Source organism: Paroedura picta, chromosome 16 (assembly GCF_049243985.1).
Source record: "Paroedura picta isolate Pp20150507F chromosome 16, Ppicta_v3.0, whole genome shotgun sequence".
Lineage (NCBI taxonomy): Eukaryota > Metazoa > Chordata > Lepidosauria > Squamata > Gekkonidae > Paroedura > Paroedura picta.
Window position 1 is genome coordinate 27,707,897 of NC_135384.1, and position 13,186 is coordinate 27,721,082.

The 13,186-nt window shown below is 50.3% G+C and overlaps 1 protein-coding gene across 1 annotated transcript in view; it reads right to left on the minus strand.

Moving 5' to 3' along the window:
- The window catches only part of PPP1R1B (protein phosphatase 1 regulatory inhibitor subunit 1B), a 123,468-nt gene that overhangs the window by 75,914 nt on the left and 34,368 nt on the right, over window positions 1-13,186 (minus strand). The window lies entirely within an intron of this gene.

The window sequence follows — 13,186 nt, forward strand, 5'->3', positions numbered from 1 at the left end:
AATGACCCTATTTGGGAAGGGGGAAGACAGGTCAAGATGACCATATTTGGAAAGGGAGCGGGCTGGTCAAGATTACCATATTTGGTCATCTCACCCGATCAATTTGTTTTCACATTTTAAAAATATATTAAAAAAAATAATTCACTTCCACCCGGTCAGCGCAACCATCCCAGGGCCATCAGGAAACCCTAGGATTTCATGAAACCCTAATTGAAAACCCCCAAACTATGTATAGGTAGAAATCTGGAAGCCGAGGCTCTTGCCCTGGACCTCTTGACATGTCCTTAGAGGAGGAGCCAAGGAAGAAGTTTGCTGTAAGGTACATTCCGGATGCACCTGCAGAGTCTGAGCGGGATCAATTGCTATGTTTATGGTCAGATACGGACTCCGGTGTTTCCAGCAGATTAGCTCTTTATGCCCTTGAAGCCAGGAAAATTGGAGCCATGGTGATAACATGGGGGGGGGGGGATGGTGCCCTATGACTTTTAAACCCTAAACATGGCACCGAAATGGCTAAGGGGATTTTTTTAAAGCTAAATTATATGTAATTTTTAAAATTTCATTGCAAAGGCCTTTGGCAATTACAAAAAAAACATATCTACCCCATTGCTATCCAGAAATGTGTCTGGCCCACCTCAACCCCTCCTCAACAAGCAATGTTGCATCATTTGGGTAGGGGGTGTGTGGCCAAAGAGTGGCTCTCCAGAGTTCCTTGGACTACAATTCCCATGAGCGCCTGCCAGTGGCAGGGGCTCATGGGAATTGTAGTCCACGGACCTCTGGAGAGCCACCGTATGTCCACCCCTGGTGCAGTCCGTCAGGTGAGGTCGACACTCAACACCACCACCCCACCCCGCTTTTGCAGGTGTTTCCCCGGATCTGCGGAGAAAAGCGCGGATCCCGAAGTAGCGCAGAGCCCTCTCCTTCCCCACCCCGGGAGGAAGCGCCCCATTGGCTGGGAGAGGGGGAGGCCACTGGATCGCGGCGCGGCCATTGGCTGCCCAGCCGGGCTCTCCTCTGCCTGGGGGGGCGGTGGCGGAGGCTGCGCTTGCTGAGCCGAGCGCCCGGGGCTGGCCGCGCAGGGAAGGCGGACCAGATGGACGGGGAGCCCGTCGGGGGCTGGCCAGGGAGCGGCGGGAGCCAAAGGAGGCCGGCTGGCCGGAGGGGGCCGGGGCTGGAGCAGCGGAGATGCCGCCCAATCTGTGGGTGGCAAGGCTCCAGAAGCCCTCCCGACGCTGCCCCCCTTCTCCAAGCACCAAGACAGAGCCTCACTGCCCCAGACTGAGAAGGTTGGCTCACGCAGTGGCCAAACCCCAGATGCCATCAAAAAGTCCACCAGTGGGGCCAGAACTCCGGAAATCTTCCCACTCTTGCCCCCCCCCCCACAAGCACCAACATCCTGGTCCCAAACTAAGAAGCTAAGAGAAGCCATGTTGGGTCCGGCCAGTGGTCCATCCAGCCCAACACTCTGGGTCACACAGTGGACCAAACCCAGGTGCCCTCAGGAGGTCCACCAAGCAGGGCCAGAACTCCAGAAGCCCTCCCACTCTTGCCCCCACCCCTGGCACCAAAGAAGCAGACATAACATAAGAGAAGCCATGTTGGGTCAGGCCAATGGCCCATCCAGCCCAACACTCTGGGTCACACTCTGGGTGCCCTCAGGAGGTCCACCAAGCAGGGCCAGAAGCCCTCCCACTGTTGCCCCCCACCCCTGGCACCAAGGAGGCAGACATAACATAAGAGAAGCCATGTTGGGTCAGGCCAATGGCCCATCCAGGCAAACACAGCAAAATGCAGGGAATGACCTGCAAAACCCAGGCGTAATAGACACAAAGCAACTCTTGTTCTTAAAGGAAAGATAACAAGTAATACGCACCCTTGTTGTTATCTCGGAGCAAGTTACGTTTCACGTGGAAGAAAACAATCTTGTGAAAAGGCGACTTCTCAACAAGACTGTATCTGCCTTTCCTGGATTTCATTCAGCTGTTGAGGAGACCTGAGCACGGACTTCAACTCCAGCCCGCTCGTGACGTTTCGCTTTTGGCTTTATCAAGGAAAATGCGGCGGTCTAGGACAGGGGTGGTCAACCTGTGGTCCTCCAGATGTTCACGGACTACAATTCCCATGAGCCCCTGCCAGCATTTGCAAATGCTGGCAGGGGCTCATGGGAATTGTAGTCCATGAACATCTGGAGGACCACAGGTTGACTATCCCAGGTCTAGGAGATTCTCCACTGTAAGAGTATATAAAAAAACATAATATGGATCCACAAATTATTATCCTTCATAAAATCATCTACTCAAATATTAATTCACTATAATATACTGAATGAGTGGAAGCACTGCATTGTATTCGAAGCAGAGCTTTGCAGAGACCACTTACAGAGGTGGTTGGCCATCGTCTTCTTCTGCAGACCCTTCCTTGGTGGTGTCCCAAGTAGTGACCCTCCTCGGCTTCTGTCCCTTGCCACCTTCATTGCCGTCCTCAGTTCCTTCTTGACTGAAACCATGTGTTCACCCAGACTGGGGGGGACGAGGGTTGGATGAGGACCAAATAAAGAAAGTGTCACATCGAAGACCTTCGGGGAAGTCAGTCACAGGCCTGGGAGGGCCGAGGAAGAGAGCCCAGACCACTGCTCATATGCCAGGGAGGTGGGGGAAACGGTGCCACAGATACCAGCCATACAGCTGGGAATTGAACCCAGCTGCTGCAATTCCCAGTTAGCCCCCCCCCAGCCCCCATCAGTCGACCAAGAGTGCTTTGACACTCTCATAAATCCCTCCGACCCCCCCCCCTCCCTGCACCAGCTTGCCAGTCTGGCTGGTCGCCAGATCCCCTCCGCACCACTCCGGCTGTCTATCCTGAACTTGCTCTTGGGTGATGGAACGGTGGCTTATTAATGCACCCGTGCCCCATTAGAAACATCTGCATCGATGGGGGAATGTGGTCGGGAGGGGGGCGAGGGGAGGGGAGGGAGAGGGATTAATGAATTGCGCCCCCGCAGGGACGCCAAAACAGGAAACTCCTTTTGTGCACCGGAGGAATCTGGTTCGGTGCACGGAGGCCGGTTTCAGAGGTGGGATACATATCCTTCTTCCCGCAACCCACTTCTCTTCTGCGACGCTTCCCTCCCCCCTTGGCGATGGGTCCATTGCACACTTTTGTCACCGTGATCCGTCTCTTGCCTTTGCCTCCCAGAAACACTGCAGTGGGGAGGCCGCTCCATCTGGCACTACTGCCCGGCCCGGCCCTCCTCCTTGCATTTCCCCCCTCCCTTCCAAGACAGCCCCCCCCCCCCAGCAAACATTGCTGTGCTTGGAAGGATGCAGTGGCATCACAGAGGAAGGAAGGGTCTGTCACACATACAAATAAACAAACAAAAAAAGAAACTCAAAAGGAACTGGAGAAGAGCCTGGGGTAGGGTGCAGGTAAATCATGGCTGGAGATCATGCCTCCAGACCTGGAATCCTTGTCCTCAAATTGGGAAGAGGAAGAGGAAGAGGAGGAGGAAGAGGAGGAGGAGGAGGAGGAAGAGGAAGAAGAGGAGGAGGAGGAGGAGGAGGAGGAGGAGGAGGGGGAAGAGGAAGAGGAGGAGGAGGAGGAGGAGGAGGAGGAGGAAGAGGAGGAGGAGGAGGAGGAGGAAGAGGAAGAAGAGGAGGAGGAGGAGGAGGAGGAGGAGGGGGAGGAGGAGAGCTGGCCATTTAACTGCAGGATAATTTCGTGGACAGCCAATGACAGACAGGAGTATGCAGAGCTAAGCCACATAATTTCTGCCAGGATCTTCAGGGCCACTGGATTTGGAAGCTTCAGCACCAGGGATGATCCACCTCAACTCCCCAGTTGCCTCTCTTATTACGCTGCCCCCATGTGGTAGGCATAAGGAAACGGCTAAGCCGAGGTCCGATGTTTCTGCTGCAAAGACCGGCCGTCTTGGTTGGCTCCAGAGATGTTTTCTGTTGCCGGTGTGTCCCTGCTAGTGTCTGAAGCTACCGAATAAATTCAAGACTGAGAGGAGATTTGAATTTGTGTGTCTTGACTCTGGGAGTCCACCATGGGTGGTTGTCTTCTCGCAGCTGAGGAGGCAAGTGCTTTTGAAAGCGTCAGCATAGTGTAGCCTCTAAGAGACAGAGCCATAAGAATATTAGAACATAAGAGAAGCCCTGTTGGATCAGGCCAATGGCCCGTCCAGTCCAGCACTCTGTGCCCCTCAGGGGCCAAAACCCAGGGGCCATCAGGAGGTCCTCCAGCAGGGCCAGAGCTCCAGAAGCCCTCCCACTGTTTCCCGCCAAGCACCAAGAAGATAAAGCATCCCCACCCCAGACCTAAGAAGAAACATAATGGATCCAGCCAGTGGTCCAACCACTCCAGCAGTCTGTGTCAACCAGTGGCCAAAACCCAGGTGACTTCAGAAGGTCCATCAGTGGAGCCAGGCCTCCAGATACCCTCCTACTGTTGCCCCACAAGAACCAAGGATACTGAGCAACACTACCTCGTATATAAGAATGTAAGATGCCCTTCTCAACACTTTTACTGTTAAGAAACCCCTGAAACATTCTTCAGGCTTCGAGAAACCCCAGAAGTAGCGTGATTGTCCAGCATTCAGTTGGGAAGTTACAAAGCCAGAGAAGTTCAGAGTTGGCTTGTCCTTTGCATCATGACCCCAGACCTCCCTGGTTATTTCCCATCCCAGTCCCAACCAGGGCTGACCCTGCTTCGCTTCTGAGCTATGGCAAGAGCGGTTTGTCCTGGGCTTTCGGGGTCAGGACCTTCCAAGTCAAGGGGTTCCATTAACGTCCCTCATACTGGATATACCCCCAGAAACAATTGAATAGAAGGAGTCAGGGAGGACAGAGAAAAAAAGCAGCTTCCAAGAACAATCCCCCAAGAGAAGCCCCTGATGTTCTCATCTGGGCTTCTCCCCATTCCCCCCTCCCGTCCCTCTCTCATCAGCTGCTGGAGGAGAGAAGAAAGTGAAGCCGGGGAAGAAAAGAGACGGCAGATGAAAGAAGGAAACGGGAGATGAAAACCAAATTGTTTCCTAATTGCGCTGTGGACTTCCTCTAATGGGAGCCGCCTTCCTGCCTGCTCACACACAGGAGCGCATGAGAACACTGTCTTTGAAAGGGGGGATGCGCCAGGCAGGCAGGCTGGGAGCTCCCAAAAGGGCACTGATTACATATATAAGAGACTCCCTTCGACCAGGAAACCCTGCATTTTTTCCCAGGAGCCCATCTCCTGAATCTCAGCTGGGTGTGCATGGCTGAGTAGTCAAAGGGCTCTTCCACACATGCTAAATGATGCCCTTTCAATCCACTTCAACAGCCGTTGGTATTGGGATCTTTGAACTAGACTCGGTCCCAGATCCCTCCAGAAAATTAGAGTTGCAGAGTAACAGAGTGTTTGAATGTTTGCAGCGATTAGTTACCTTTGTGGACAAGGTACGGGTCCAGACTTTGAGGTTTAAAAAAGAGAGAATCTTTACTGGGAAAGATTATTTGCAAAATATATCATTTGCTTCAGTCCTCCAATTGAAGCCGAGTGCAAAAGCTTAAAATATAGTTATAAAGAAAACACACTGCAAGCCCCTATGGCTGGCTCAAGCAGACTACATGCCTACACGTCAGCAGAGAGCCTTCATGGAGGATATTGCTTGCTTCCTTCAGAGTACACACACTGATCTTCTTCCTCCTGAAGAAGGAGGAAGTGGGCAGAAGCTCAGCTTAAACCAAGGAATCTCCAGAATCCCCAGCAACCTCATCAATGACCACTTAAAGCATTTGTGAGCACACAGGTACAGTTCAGCATCTTAAACAGCTTAACAACAGCCCTTCATGGCTGACTTCCCCAAATTACTTGCTGACTGCAATTCGAACAATTGGTAAGCAGGCTTTGCCATTCCACACGGTAAAATCCAGCTGCAAAATGTATTAAAAGAGGGTTGAAAGTGCGTGTATTTAGTGTGTGTGACACCCAACAGCTCTTTTGCCGGTGCCCAGAATTGATAGAAGGTTCCAGGCTAGGCCTCTTCATCAGTCTCTGCAGCGGCCAGAGGGGTCTGCTGCTGTGTCAGGCCTCTGTCGAGTTCTTAAGAAGCAGACTTGCTGTTGGAGAAAATCTCTATTGAAGAAAGCGGTGAACAGAGTGCACGGTGCATCCTTGCTAGAACTAAAGGACAAGCTTACAAGCATGACGTTTAATGTTTCTCCTGAGACCCCTCCCCTCAATTTGAAAATAGGTACACAAAAAAAAAACAAACAGCCATGAAAGGTTCCCAGGCACAGTTTCCCATGGAACCTAAACACTTTAAAGCATTCCTATCCGATGCAAATACAACAGCAGAGCTAGAGAGTTGGTTTTTATACCCCGCTTTTCACTACTCATAGGAGTCCCAAAGCGGCTTACAATCACCTCCTCCATCTCTCATGGCAACAGACACCCAGTGAGGTGGGTGAGGCCGGGAGAGTTCCGAGACAGCTGTGACTGGCCCAAGGGCACCCAGCTGACTGCGTGGGGAGGAGGAGCGGAGAATCGAACCCAGCTCTCTGGGTTAGAGGCTGCTGCTCTCAATCATGACACCACACCGGTTCACCCCTTTCTTAATTAGTTCCACTGTGACTGAGCAGTTCTTTCCGTGCTTGGGAACCAGCTCCCCAGCTCTTTCCAGCTCTCTGTGCCAGCCTCGGTCCTTGGGAGATGAACTGGGAGGTGGGCTGCAGATCCTAACAGGCGAAGACAAAGGAAATCACCGTCAATCTCTTCAGCATGGAGGCACTCGGGCAGAAGGGAGCCCACGAGGGCTCAAGAAGCCTGCAGGCCCTGGCAGCCAACCAGGCGGCGGAGGGGGGGTGCAGATGGCCACCTGGAGGATCGTGGCATGAACCATCATGGCCGATCCGGTGCTGTATCCTGGGGGATCGGGAGGGGAGGCCTTGAGAACTTCGGCGTTTGCTTTTGCTTTTGGTGGAGAGCCTTTTTCTCCAACAAGAAATTGTTGGCAATAGCTTTCTGTGCGATGCCTCCAGACCTGTGCGACTGTAAACAGGAGCTCTCTCTTTATGGTAGAGTTAGTGAGACAGACAGGGACACTGACCACTCACCTTGGATCACAACAACCCATCCCTTGAGGGTCATTTCCTGCTTCCCCCAGTCTCTCTCTCTCCTCTCTTCCATCTCTCAAGCCTGCTACAGGATGGAAGGGAGATGCCTCAAGCATCTCTCTCTCCATCCAGCTATTTAGATGAGAACAGGAACCTTCTCCTTCCCTCTAAGTGTGTAGGGTTAATTTCTCTGATAAATAGTTCTTCTATTAGTTAAGTATCAGGTTGGTGAACGTGCCTTTCTTTGTTGGTTGTTTTCCTGCCCACGGGCACTGTGCTCCCACTCTGTGCTTTCTTGCCATACTGAGGCCCTCTGCTATCATTCTAGATATTAAGACCTTACCAATGCTTCAGAAATTCGCCTTCAAAGGTCCAGTGGCCCATATTCTTTGGGAACTCCCCCTGGTGCCCTTTTCTCGAGGTTTCTTGGGACGTTAGATTAAGGCAGCAGAGTTTTGCCAGGTCACAGCTGTGACATATTGACTGCAGCAAATAAATCTCCCAAGGAGGATATTGAAAACAAATTACGCTTATGTCCGTTCAGGTAGATCCAGGTCACACTGCAGTCGAAAAGAAGAGAAAGAAGCTTAATCTAACAGGTACTTTAAAAAATATAAATTGATGTTTGGATTTATATAATTGGCCCTCCAGAACGCCAGCTTGAGATAGTTTACAACATGATAAATACATTATCCCGACATGATAAATACATTGGAACAAACGTCACAAAATAATAAAACAATACAATTAAAACTATAAGGTAACTGGAATTCCCACCTCCAGTGCAACCTACTTGCTGATTTTAGAGTCCTCAGGTTTTATCTGTTCCAGGGGGCAGATCCTCTGGGATTGTGATGGGAGGAGGCCAGTAGAGATGTCACACTGCAGCCCCAGCCAAATGCCTGGCACAAATTGTTTGGCATCATGTGCATGGGGGAGAGAGGTGTCTCCCTGGAAGGCCATGTGCAGGGAGGGAGAGGAAAAGAGAACAGAGGGCAGCTCCCAGGTTAAGACAAAGACCTTTTCCACACCAGGGGCTTATCTGCACTGGTCTTTTTAAGCTGGTTGGGTTCAGATTTTAAAAAGCTTTCTACACTTGATCCTGATTTCCAGTTGGGATTTTTCAAACCAAGGGTGTGATCAGCCCCTGCGAAAACTATTTTTTTCCAGTTTCCAGAGAGAAGAGTCTATTTGGGTGCAGATGACAGCAGGTGGGTTAGCACTCTTTCAAGTAATCAAGTCTGAATCGAATAGAAATCAGCAGGACCAGGAGCGGAAAAGAAGCATTTGAGCACAGACTCAGCCCAGGAGTCTAGCCTGGTACAGCATCCATCTGGTCACAGGGCTAATTTCCCCCACAGGTGGACCAGCGCTGTTCCGGGTCAGATTCCTGGTGTGGAAAAGGTCAAAGAGGCATCCTATTCAAGAAGATAACACAGCCCCTTCCACACAGAATGCACTTTCAAAGCACTTAGAAGTAGATTTTCCTGTGCTGCACGGAAAAACCCAGCTGCAAAAGCACATTGAAAGTGCATTATCATCCATGTGTGGAATGAGCTTAGATATGAGACATCAATCTGGATCAAAGCTATCTCCTGTAGGACTTGATTTCCTCTTTTTTTTTGTGGCCTCTGCATTACTGTTCCCCTCTTCCTCTTGATTGCTACAGAATTGCTCGTGGTTGCCTTAAGTGATTCATTGCCTAAATTTCAGTACACTTAAACATGTGTGCTCCACTGTGGCCTACTTCCATGTACCAAGATGACCTCCCCAAGATCTCATGTCCCATTTGGATCAGCAGAATGCCTTTTCATTATAGTATAGTTCCTCTGGAGGGCCAGCAACAGGGCAGAGAGGCTGAGACCTTCCTCTGATGTTGCCTCCTGGCTCTGGGATTCAGAGGATTAGTGCCTCTGAATGTGGAGGCTCCCTCAGTCGCCATGGCTAGTAGCCACTAATCGACCTTTCTTCTAGGAATCTACCTAATCCCCTTTTAATGCTCTTTATTTCCACGGCCCTCACTGCATTCCATTTTTGCATTGTTCCTTTGAGTAAAACACTCAATGTAGACCAGGGGTAGTCAAACTGCGGCCCTCCAGATGTCCATGGACTACAATTCCCAGAAGCCCCTGCCAGCGAATGCTCATGGGAATTGCAGTCCATGGACATCTGGAGGGCCGCAGTTTGACTACCCCTGATGTAGACTTTTCACAAGAGCCAGTGTGTTAGAGTGGTCAAGAGCAGCAGGCTCCAATGTGGAGAACCAAGTTTAATTCCCCTCTCCTCCACATGCAGCCAGCTGGGTGAGCTTGAGCTAGTCACAGTTCTCTTAGGGCTGTTCTCCTCGAGCCGTTTTCCTAGAGCTCTCTTAGCCACATATGCCTCACCAGGATGTCTGTTGTGGGGAGAGGAAGGGAAAGATGTTTGTAAGCCACCCTGGGTCTCAAGCAGGTAGTGAAAGCGGGGTATTTAAAAAGCTCTTTCCCATTTCTTCTTTGTTGATTTGAATGGGCACCAATCATCGCCCCCCAAAGCCCCTGAGCAAACCACATCTGGCCAGGTGCACTGATCTTCAGGTGCGGTTCAAGCCAGAAACTTCCACACCCCCTGCCAGGATGCACCCCCAAGATGTCCTCAAGAAGATGACTTCATCCCCTCTCACAGACCGACCGATTTCCAGAGTCCAGAAGGAGAAGGAGCCAGCCAAGCAGGAGAGCACAGCTGCCACCCGGGCAGCTCGCTTCTGGGCATCCCCCCCCCCGGCCATTGCCTCGGGGCAAGTTTCCCTTTTGCCCAGGGATAAGGCTGGCCTTGCCAAGAATGACATTTCTTATCAAGAGAGCAGGGTTGTAGTCAAACCGAGCGGTTCCAGAGAGTGTTTTTAATCAAGCGAACAGGATTCCGACTGTAATGTCTGTGAAGATTCCGTTGTCTTTTCCTCCTTGCGCTCTTGGTCCTATGTATTATCCTGCTTGCCCTGCACAGCGTTCCGATTTTGTATTCCAGGGTTGTTGCTGTTTTCATTGTCTGTAGTATATGTATGGCACTGTTTTTATTGGCTCGTGCACACCGTTTTTATTGCACTGCTGTCTGATTCTGTAATCTGCTGTGAGTTGCAGCGAGAAAGGCAAACTATAAATAGAGGAAGGAAGGGAGTAAATAAATAATGGGCTTCTGGCATAAGAGAAAAAAACAATGGTAAAGATTGAGATGGGTCACCACAATTGTCTGTCTGAAGCAGTCTGTTTGTCGTAGTAGACAAGAGCAAGAGTCCGGGATCACCTTAAAAGACCAGCAAAATTTGGGGCAGGGGAGGAGCTTGCACGAGTGAGCACAGGCTCACAAAAGCTCCTCCCCTGCTACACATTTCTGTTCTTCTTTAAGCTGCTCCTGAACTCTTGCTCTGTTCTCATGGGAAGGACTGATTGATAAAACATAACTTCAGGCCAATAAAGCGTTCAAAAATTCAAGATATAAGAGGGGAAAGTTGCACAAATTGGATTGTTGCACAAGGTGGACGTGAAAACACCTAGCATTAAAACTCGTATTTTTTTTTTTTGAATTTTCGTTTTTTAAATTTTATGGGGTTTTAATATCAAAATATTTGTGTGTCCAATGAAAGATCTCAAAGGGACGAAACTGTTGGGTTTTTAAAGGTTTTATATCGCCCGAAAAACAACAGAGATATCACGAGGCAACACTGGCGCGTTACCGTATGGCGTACAACTCACTACACACCTTGTGTCCAGCCACCTGGATGTTTACAGCGTGTGTCTCTGTGCCCTTTCAATGTTGCCAGTCAACGATTATTTCCGTAATAGATTTCCGTTGCATTTGTAATTGCGCATCTCAAAGATTTTCCCTATGGCTGCTGCATAAGATGTTTCCTCTTCAAAGAGACCTGGACCAATACATCAGATCCCATTGCAAATCTTTTGCTGCTCCAGTTCGAGTTCAATGCAGTAAAATCCTGCATGACGGCTGTGCGTGTTGTGCCCTAACACAGTTCTCCCATAAAGAATTCACATGTGCGCACAAATTTCAGATTCCTAAACCCCAGCCCAGTTGTTTGTTGTTTGTTTTTTAAATGTGCCACATTTTCCGAACGTTCTTAAGGTCTGGGTATACCAAATGGGATTCCAATAACTTTCTGCCCCAGACTTTTAATTTTCTTCAGTGCAAAAGACATTTGGCGATGGTTTGCCATTGCCTGCCTCGCGTCACAGTCCTGATATTCCTTGGAGGTCTCCCATTCATATACTAGCCAGGGCCAACCCTGCTTAATGTCCAAGATTGGAGGAGATTGGGTCTGCTTGGGTGATCCAGGTCAGCATTCCCAAGGATAGACACTTTGCAAAAAATCTTCTTCCATGCCGATTACAATATTTTTGCTTCTTTTACAAAACATTCATTCGCACAAAGTATTTCTCAGCCAGTTTCTACATTGGGTAGGGTTGTTTGCATTTTTTCCCCACAATGCACACTGTGTCGTTCCCAGCACATTAAAAACATTGACCATCAGGGAACCGGAAGCTCTAAGCCAGGGGCGGCCAAACTGTGGCTCTCTGGATGTCTATGGACTACAATTCCCACTAGCCCTTGCTCACACGTGCCAGCAGGGGGTCATGGGAACTGTAGTTCATGGACATTTGGAGAGTCACAGCTTGGCCACCCCTGTGAAGCTATACCTCCTTCCCTGACTTTCTAAGTAGAGAAAGGGGTTTTTCTTTGTGGTGGGTGACAACTTCAGCCCCTAGGGTGGGCAGCCTAAGAAAGGCAAAGGATATATTTCTAGAAGGTGGAGCTAGAAAGCAGATGTGCCTTGGGTTGCCAATCTCCAGGTGGTGACTGGAGATCTCCTGGGATTATGACTGATTTCCAGGCGACAGAGATCAGTTCACCTGAAGCAAATGACTGCTTTGGGAGGTGGTCTCTATGGCCATTATACCCCCTCAACCCCACCCTCCTCAGGCTCGACCCCTAAAATCTCCAGGTATTTTGCAGCCTGGACTTAGCAACTCTAATAGGCTTCCTGAGGTTTGGTAGAACATCAAGTATCTCCATGGAAACTGGAGTCTACAAAATAATTTTACTTGTGCGGGACTGTGCCCTTTGTTAACCAATCTAATCTCAGGAATACACCCCCCCCAAATACCAATGTTGTTAATGTTGTTGTTGTTATAATGTTATTGTTATTATCACCTGTTATTACCCTGTATCTTCTGTATCTGTATCTTCTTTCTGTATCTTCTTTCCTGTTCCCTGTAAACCGCCCTGAGCCTTTGGGGTATATAAATATAATAAATAAATAATAGATGATGGATGGATGGACGGACGGACTGAATGCCTGATTGATTGGCAGGATGAGGTGGAAGCACGGATGGATAGATAAGTGGATAAATAGGTGATACACAGGTAGGTAGGTGGGTGGGTAGGTAGGTAGATGGATGACGGATAAGATAGACAGACAGGTAGATTATAGGTGGATGAATAGATAGATGATGGACCAGTGGGTAGACCCGTGCCCCTGGCATTGAGCGGGGGGGGGGGGGCTGCCTGAGGTGATGGAGATTGACCCCTGAGCAGCCACTTCCCTCCCCTAGTTCTGTTGGGTCTGGGTGCCTTTGGAGAAGACTGTGGGCCACACCAGGGCCTGGCAAAATGCAAAGAAGGCTCAGAGCTGGAGAATTTTGCTGGGGTTGGGTGGGGGTTGGGTGGGGGTTGGCATTTCCCCCTTCTTCCTTGGCCTCCCAGCTGAGGGGAGGAAGGGGTGCCCTTCTGCCCTGCAGCAGCCCGATGGTCTTTCCCCTCTCCCAGTGAACAATCCTCCAAACACAGCCCTCCTTCCGACCCACGGCAGCAACGACAGAACTCTCCTTGGGGTGCAGGAGATCCCGTGCCGAAGCCTGGCTCCGGGGAAAGGAAGGGGCTTCTGTGGTGGGGGCAGGAGAGGGGGCAAGACCTTCCCTCCCCCTCCCGCTGCCGAGGGCGTGTGGCTGTGGCCCGGAGGGTGTGAAGGCGGGGCCCACGCGCCCACCTCACGAGGAGGGCTCCTTTTTAACAGGAGGCACCCAGATCTTTGACATCTG